At 40.8% G+C, this 8,446-nt stretch overlaps 1 protein-coding gene across 2 annotated transcripts in view; it reads right to left on the reverse strand.

Moving 5' to 3' along the window:
- LOC149440064 (clavesin-1) overlaps positions 1-8,146 on the reverse strand; it is a 148,226-nt gene extending 140,080 nt beyond the window's left edge. Inside the window, exons 1-2 of one of the 2 annotated variants that reach the window (XM_089658979.1) lie at positions 7,962-8,146; positions 3,659-3,731 (exon numbers count right to left, since the gene is read on the reverse strand). The gene's annotated coding sequence lies outside the window, so the exon portion shown is untranslated. The remainder of the gene's footprint in view (positions 1-3,658; positions 3,732-7,961) is intronic. The other variant, XM_089658978.1, reaches the window with a different exon arrangement.
- Positions 8,147-8,446: the final 300 nt, after the last annotated feature.

The raw sequence follows: 8,446 nt of genomic DNA on the forward strand, positions 1-8,446 counted from the left end.
ATATTGCTACACTGAAACAGTTTTGTGAAGAGGAGTGGACCAAAATTACTCCAGATCGTTGTGCAGGTCTGATCTGCAACTACAGGAAACGTTTGGTTGAGGTGATTGCTGCCAAAGCAGGGTCAACCATTTATTAAGTCCAAAGGTTCACATACTTTTTCCTCCCTGCACTGTGAATGTTTACATGTTATGTGCAATTAAACCATAGCAACATCTAATGTTTGTGTAGTATCATGTTCAGCAGACTGTGTTCTTCTATTGTTGTGACTTAGATGACGTTCAGAGCACATTTTATGCCCAATTCATGGAAAACTCCACGTAATCCGAAGGGGTTCACATACTTTTTCTTGCAGCTGTATAAGGTATAAAATGCATTAAATGCATACACAATCCTATTGGAAATGTTTGCTTAAATAAATGGTCTGGCAAAGGGGTCTTTTTGAGCAAGTGGATCAACATCACACTTAAACAACTATCATTTTTAGCAGCAGAGGTCAGCAATGGTAGCCTTCATATCATGATACATTTCTTTAAAGGGAATTCTAGACCCAAAGCAATTCCCTAAGCAGCTGCTTTGCCAGTTTTCAGCAGTTTAGAAATTATAGAAAGTCCACCTGGTCATGAAGCTCATTCCTACCACAAGCCACTGAAGCTAAGTATTATTATCCCTGACTTAATTCTTTGGTCTCTTTATGTAATTTATTCAGTTTCCTTGGTTATATTTTATTTGATATTAATATTCTTATTCATTATTAGCGCTATAATAAAGATAAATGTTATGCTGCAGATGTGGCTTGTCTCTAACTCAGGGTTTCTCAAACAGGGTTCAGTGGAAGCCTAGGGTTCCTATAGAGGTTGCTAGGGGTGCCTTCAGCAATATGTGATTTCTGCTCAGATGAGTAACCACAGACACCAATTATATTTTTATCTATCTGTAAGGGGGGAAATCTTTCCAATGACCATAAATGTAACATTCTTTCTACTGACCATTACACTAATGTTCTATGAGCTGTAAATATAACATTTATTAACAGAGATTCCAGAAGGCAACAGGTTATTTCAAGGGTTCCTCTCTGTTAAAAAGGTTGAGAAAGGCTGCTCTAACTGTTAAAGCATACAGCTAAGAAAAGTAAAGAACCAAATGAAAAAAGTTTGTTTCTTCATTACAGTCTAGATCAGGGGTGGGCAAACCTTTTGACTTGAGGGCCGCAATGGGTTCATATATTGGACCCGGGGGCCGGACCAAGAGTAGATGAATTATGTGTATGTGTCATCCATAGTAAGTATAGTAATATTCCCCCATAGTAAGCATACTAATTAATCCCCCATATAGTAATTCATCCCCCATAGTAATTCATCCCCCATATAGTAATTCATCCCCCATAGTAATTCATCCCCCATATAGTAATTCATCCCCCATAGTAATTCATCCCCCCTATAGTAATTCATCCTCCATAGTAATTCATCCCCCATAGTAATTCATCCCCCATATAGTAATTCATCCCCCATAGTAATTCATCCCCCCTATAGTAATTCATCCCCCATAGTAATTCATCCCCCCTATAGTAATTCATCCCCCCTATAGTAATTCATCCCCCATAGTAATTCATCCCCCATATAGTAATTCATCCCCCATATAGTAATTCATCCCCCATAGTAATTCATCCTCCCTATAGTAATTCATCCCCCCTATAGTAATTCATCCCCCATATAGTAATTCATCCCCCCTATAGTAATTCATCCCCCATAGTAATTCATCCCCCATATAGTAATTCATCCCCCATAGTAATTCATCCCCCATATAGTAATTCATCCCCCATATAGTAATTCATCCCCCCTATAGTATTTCATCCCCCATATAGTAATTCATCCCCCATAGTAATTCATCCCCCATATAGTAATTCATCCCCCATATAGTAATTCATCCCCCATAGTAATTCATCCCCCATATAGTAATTCATCCCCCATAGTAATTCATCCCCCATATAGTAATTCATCCCCCATAGTAATTCATCCCCCATAGTAATTCATCCCCCATATAGTAATTCATCCCCCATATAGTAATTCATCCCCATAGTAATTCATCCCCCATATAGTAATTCATCCCCCATAGTAATTCATTCACATAGTAATTCATCCCCCATAGTAATTCATCCCCCATATAGTAATTGATCCCCCATAGTAATTCATCCCCCATATAGTAATTGATCCCCCATAGTAATTCATCCCCATAGTAATTCATCCCCCATATAGTAATTCATCCCCCATAGTAATTCATCCACATAGTAATTCATCCCCCATATAGTAATTCATCCCCCATATAGTAATTCATTCCCCATATTAATTCATCCCCCATATTAAGTCCCCAAGTCCCCCTGTGTCAATTCACTTACCTTTGCTCCGCGTGTTCCTCTCGCCGTGTCCCGCGCCGTTCAGGTGTAGCATGAAAATCTGTCTCCTATGAGGATCTGTCCCCCTCGACGTATCTGCGCATGTGCCAGTTTCAGGCATTAGCAGCCGATCGGCGATCTCCGGCACATGCGCAGATACGTCGAGGGGGGACAGATCCTCATAGGAGACAGATTTTCATGCTACACCGGTCTTCAGGGCGGACTGTGAGAGGAGCCTAGCTCCGCGGTCCGGATTAAAAGGTCCGCCGGGCCATATACGGCCCGCGGGCCGTAGTTTGCCCATTCCTGGTCTAGATGTACAGAAATCCTGACATATATGAGGTTTTTATGACTTTATACACGTCTCTATGCTAGAAGGGATACTTTGTAGTAAAAGCAATGGACTACAGATACAACCCTTTCATACATCTGCCCCTTTTTGATGAGAAGCAGGGTATCAGTTCATACATTTTTCATAGGGCATCCCTTTTTCTGAAAATCAGTTAAAGCCAACAAGTGAAACAACGAAAACACAATTAAATTCACCTTTAATATACATGTTATATAATCCGATGATTTAACGTGTTTCAGGTGAGACTGCAACATCTTGACCTATGAACTGGTCTTGTGCAGCCTCCCTCTCATGCTGCAATATCTACTAAAGGCAGGAGCAAGTGCAGTGATAGGCTGGTGCGCACTGACTTACTGACCTGCATGGAGAAAAGGATATCTATAAATAGAGGGATTTAGCTAGTGGGGCAGATTGTAGAAAATGAATGCTTGAATGAAAATTATTTCATACTCCCTTGAAATAATTTTAAGATTTTAGGAAACCCCTGCTAAATTGAATTTATCAGAGATCAGTTGGAAGAACAGTGGTAGTCAGAATGTCCCCCTTACAGACACTTTAAAAGATCATCAGTCAAGTGGTATTGCCACCCAGACTATGTAGGGATCATCATATGAGAGGTCAATCAGCAACATCTTAAAGAACCCCTAGAAAACTCTGGAGGAACCCTATGGTTCTACAGAACCCTGGTTGAGAATGATTGGTCTACAGCAGCCTTTATTAACCTTTTCAACACAAAGAAGTCCTCAAAATAACTTTTCGGTATCAGGGAACCCCTGCTAAAATTGACTATATTTACAACTCATGATACATTAATGTAATCAGCCAGTGGGAAGAAAGATTCTTATACATGTGGTCACTGGAACGAATTACCAACTTACAGATAGTAAAAAGATCAATGGTGTCAGTGGGAACTTACCTGAGAGGCAGAGATTGCTCATTGCTTAAGAAACCTCTAGAAAACTCTGGATAACCCTTAGGGTTCCATGGACCTGATTGATAAAGAGAGTGCTGCTGTATAAATGAATACATGAAATAATCAGAATAATCCATATGCCTAATTCAAAAGAAATCACAAAGTGTTAAATAAGACTTAACAGACTGCTGACACTTTGTAAGCTGGTGGTATGCAGGAGGCGTGTTGCTAAGTGAATCTCCTGACTGGCGTGTAAGCTTTGATTGAATACAGTTACATATCTCTTTACAAAGAGCAATGCAAGGCTAATGTGTTTCATACTCTTCTACCATCCTGCCATCACATAACCTTCTAATGTCTGCTCTATTGTCTCTATAAGCCTTTGAGCTTCTGTGATCTCAGGGATCTTATATTTTTGCTTTTAATTTGGCTTGACAGTAGCAGAAGTTGTCATAAGTAAACTGACAGATTTGATTTATTTACTGATAGACTAAAGGCTGGTGGATGTTCTGCCTGAGAAGTCACAGCTAAAATCATTTTTTGCATTTGTATAACTAATTCCAGTAACACATACTAGCCATAACATCTATAGTACAGCTTAGGGTGATGTCAGACAGATGTTGCCACATCCAGCAAATAAAACGCCAACATCATTTTTTAGGTTTGTGGTCCTGCAATGTCCATCCAGGTGCTTATCCTGCCCCGAAGAAAGATTATTACAGAAAGGCATAGCACAGAGCAGGGGCGGACTGACCATTTGGAAACTCGGGCACTGCCCAAGGGCCCGGGTCAGTAGGGGGCCCCATGAGATGCCCCTGGTACCTTTTTCATTGGCTTTTTTGAGTTTGGGCAAGGACACAGGGGCCCCATTATCCCCTATTGACCGGAGGCCCCATGAGTTGTCAGTCCGCCCCTGCACTTTAGTGATACTTACATCAGCTACATACAGTATACAACACAGTGTTCCAGCAGATACATAGTTAGCCTGGTTGAAAAGAGACACAAGTCCATCTAGTTCAGCTAATTAATATAATATAATATAATTAATATACAATCCTATATACACAATTCTATACCCACAGTTGATCCAGAGGAAGTAAAAAAAAAACCCCAGCAAAGCATGATCCAATTTTCTCCAGCAGGGGAACAAATTCCTTCCTGATGCCCCAAGGAGCAATTGGATATTCCCTAGATGAACTTTACCTTTACCTAAACACATGATCCCCTATTGCCCGGAGGCCCTATGGGTTGTCAGTCCCCCCCTGGCACAAAGCATTACAAAATGCTGCTTGATGCTTTTTTTGGTGTACAATACAGTACAAGGACAGCATTTGTTACATTTTAAATCTGCATAGGTAATAAAGGCAGGCTCAAGTAAACTGCAAGTGAAAAGCATTTAGGTATTTAAGTGATTCCCATAGAAAATGAGATCATTCACTGTAAACTGACCTCAATACAGGACAACTACTCTGGATAAGATACAAGTTTGCTTGTACATAATAAATAACATAAAATGAATCTTCACTATGCCCCAAAACACACAGTATCCACCTTGTCTATGCAGGACTCAAGCTTCATTGGTGTCAATATACAGTATATTATATTGATCACTCTTAAAGACTCAGACGCTCACTGGCCAAAAAGTAAAAAGGAACTATACCAAAATGTACAATAATCATACAATCTCATTTTTCATCACTGGATGCATAGAGCTATTGCCCTTGGCAACTCTATTATTACCTAGTTCATTTTCAATCACCTGGTGTATGGAAACTTTACCACCACTCTTTAGGCTGGGAATTTGTCTCTTGAATTTCTCTACTCTCAAAGGAGATCAAGGGGTAAAACAACTTCAGCCAATCAACTTTTATTCTGCTGCCTATTATGATCAATGGTACCATACACTACATTATCACTGAGCAGACCTCTTATAAAAAAAAAGCCTGTATAGGAGGTTAGGATTGTGAGGATGTCATTTTTTCAGAGTGAAATCAATAGTGTCTTTTAAATCCTAAGTATGGCCTGCAGTGACATTTATCAGTATCAGTAATGTTCGACAGGTATTGTATCCCCTTGCACCCATGCCATACATGTAACAATCTGATCAAATGATTCTTAACAGAAAATGCACTTACTGAGTCATCGACCAATTTTGAGCAAAACTGATTGATTTTATCCAAATTATTATGGATTGGAAATGCATGACATGTATTGTATTCCTCTGCACATTTCAGTATTAAGGTGGCCATACACATAAAGATCCAATTGAACAATTCTCCATTGAATCAGGCAATATGATTGAATCTATATAAAAAAAAAGACATATACTGGGGGAGATTTACTAAAACTGAAGTGTGCAAAATCTGGTGCAGCTGTGCAGTGTCGGGACAAGGTCATTTAGGGCCCAGAGTGAAGATGACAAACAGTACCCCCCCCTCAAAAATGTTGAGCACTAATCTTCACACTTACCCCCTAAGCATAAATTCTCTTTTGCAAGCCAAAATTCTTCCCAAACAAAAATGTCCCCTCTTCCAGTACAAATCCCCCCTTCGAGCTCAAATTATCTCCCTCCCCAAATCCCCCTCCTAGCACAAATCCTCTACCCCTCAAATTTCCCCTCTGACCATAAATCCCCCCCCCAAAATCCCCTCTCCCCCCCAATCCCCTCTCTTAGCACTAATTTTACTCCTCCCCACATTTCCCCTCCTAGCATAAATCCCCCCAATTATCCCCACTAGTGCAAATCCTTCCCCCCAAATCCCCCTTCCTAACACAAATCCACCTTCCTAGTACAAACCTCCAACTCCAAATCACCCCTTCTAGGACAACCTGCCAAATCCTTACAGCACCCAGGGCAGTTGTCCTGTGCATAGTAACCAAAACTTTTCTAGATTTTATTCACAAAGAATAATTGAATAAGTTGAAGTTAGAAGCTGATTGGTTACTATGCACAGCTGCTCCAGATTCTGAATGCTCCAGTTATAGTGAATCTCCTTCACTGAGTCATTGACCAATTTTGATCAAAACTGATTGGTTTCAACAAACGTATTCTGATTGGTCTGGACTGGAAATGCATGACAGGTATTGTATCCCCTTGCACCTTGCAGTCTTATGGTGGCCATACACGTAAGATCTGATCAAATCTATCCATTATAAAAAAGACCCATACTGTGTCTTTGATTAATTTTTGAGCAAAACTGATTGATTTCATTGAAATCATTCTGATTGGTCTGGGTGGAAAAAGCATTAAAGGTATTGTATCCCCTTTGCACCCAACAGACATATGGTGGCCATACACATAATGATCTGATTGAAAAATTCTTCACAGAATCAGACAATATGATTGAATCAATGAATTATCAAAAAGAAACATACAAAACTGGTGCACACAGAATTTGGTGCAGCTTTACATGGCAGCCAATCAGCTTTTAACTTCAGCTTGTTCAATTAAGCTTTGACAATAAAACCTGGAAGCTGATTGGTTTCTATGCATAGTTGCCAGTTTTAGCAAATCTCCCCCATTGTGTCATCATTCAGTTTTGAACAAAAACTGATCAATTTCATTGATTGGTCTGGACATAAATCCAATTATAGGAAAGCAGATAGATCAATATGATCATTAGGTGTATGGCACATCGAACGTTCTTTGCGATCTTCCAATCGTATTTTTCTACAGGACTAACAAAACGATCATATATAATATCTTTATATGCATGGGCACCATTAGATCTGGAAGTCTACCTGCCCCCACCTCATTTTCAGCCTACGTTATCCCATCACTTCTGAAGCCCACGCCAACGCGTACAATCATCCTATAACAATCCACATGCAATCTTTACCCAGGCACCAGTCCCCATCACTGCCCACCTTTACATCATTTAACCCCTTCTGCTCATTGACTGGAATTAATTCTCTCTGATATGATCTGAGATCATTAAAAAAAATCAGGGTATTGTGTGCTAGATGCTAAACTCATCAGTGTCGATGAAATCCATATGCTATGTAGGTTTCCCTGGTCTGTAGTGTACTAGCAATGGCCCATGTTAGCATGGATTGTGCATCGTTTTGCTGACTCACAGCCTGCCCAGGACCTGTGGCCCCTGCAGCCTCCCTGGGCTGTTGTGTGTGTGTGTGGGGGGCAATGTGTGCGGAGCATTGTTCCCCGGCGGGCAGAGCTGAGCATCCAGGAGGGGAGCGTCGGCGCTGAATACTGCAGATGGGAGCTGTCCATGCGCTAAAGTGCTGAACCACTGCAGCTCCATGTCAGCGATCCTGGCTGCCAGCTCAGTCCTCTGTCTGCACATACCTGTTACACGTCAGATCCCTCTGCTAGCAGCCCAGCTGTCCATCCTGCTCCATGCCTCCATCAGTCCCCTGGATGGTGTCTTCAGATGGAGGGAGGGTGTCACATGAAACACAAGGTTGGCTGCCAGAGAATGAACTGGAAGGAGGCAGTGAAAGGGTCCTCCCAAGCAGAGAAAAGAAGAAGAAAGCTTCCACAGGGGATCCACCCCCAGCATCTCATTGGGCGCTTTGAAATTTTGAGCAAATACTGAAAACTAAATATTATCTTATCATGTTCACATCGAATGATAAAGGATCGATGAATCAATGCAGATATATTTTCCAGGCTCATCATTTGACTTTCATATGAAAATCTCTCCAATGTATATGAATAATAGGACCATAGTAATTTCATTTGTAGATTCTGCAGCAATTGCAGCTTAAAGTGACACTAAGCTCTGGTTTAACCACTTGCCTACTGAACACTTTCACCCCCTCCCTGTCCAG

The sequence above is a fragment of the Staurois parvus genome, unplaced genomic scaffold (genome assembly GCF_062004578.1).
Source record: "Staurois parvus isolate SC_StPar_1 unplaced genomic scaffold, SC_StPar_1.0 ptg001119l, whole genome shotgun sequence".
Classification (NCBI taxonomy): domain Eukaryota; kingdom Metazoa; phylum Chordata; class Amphibia; order Anura; family Ranidae; genus Staurois; species Staurois parvus.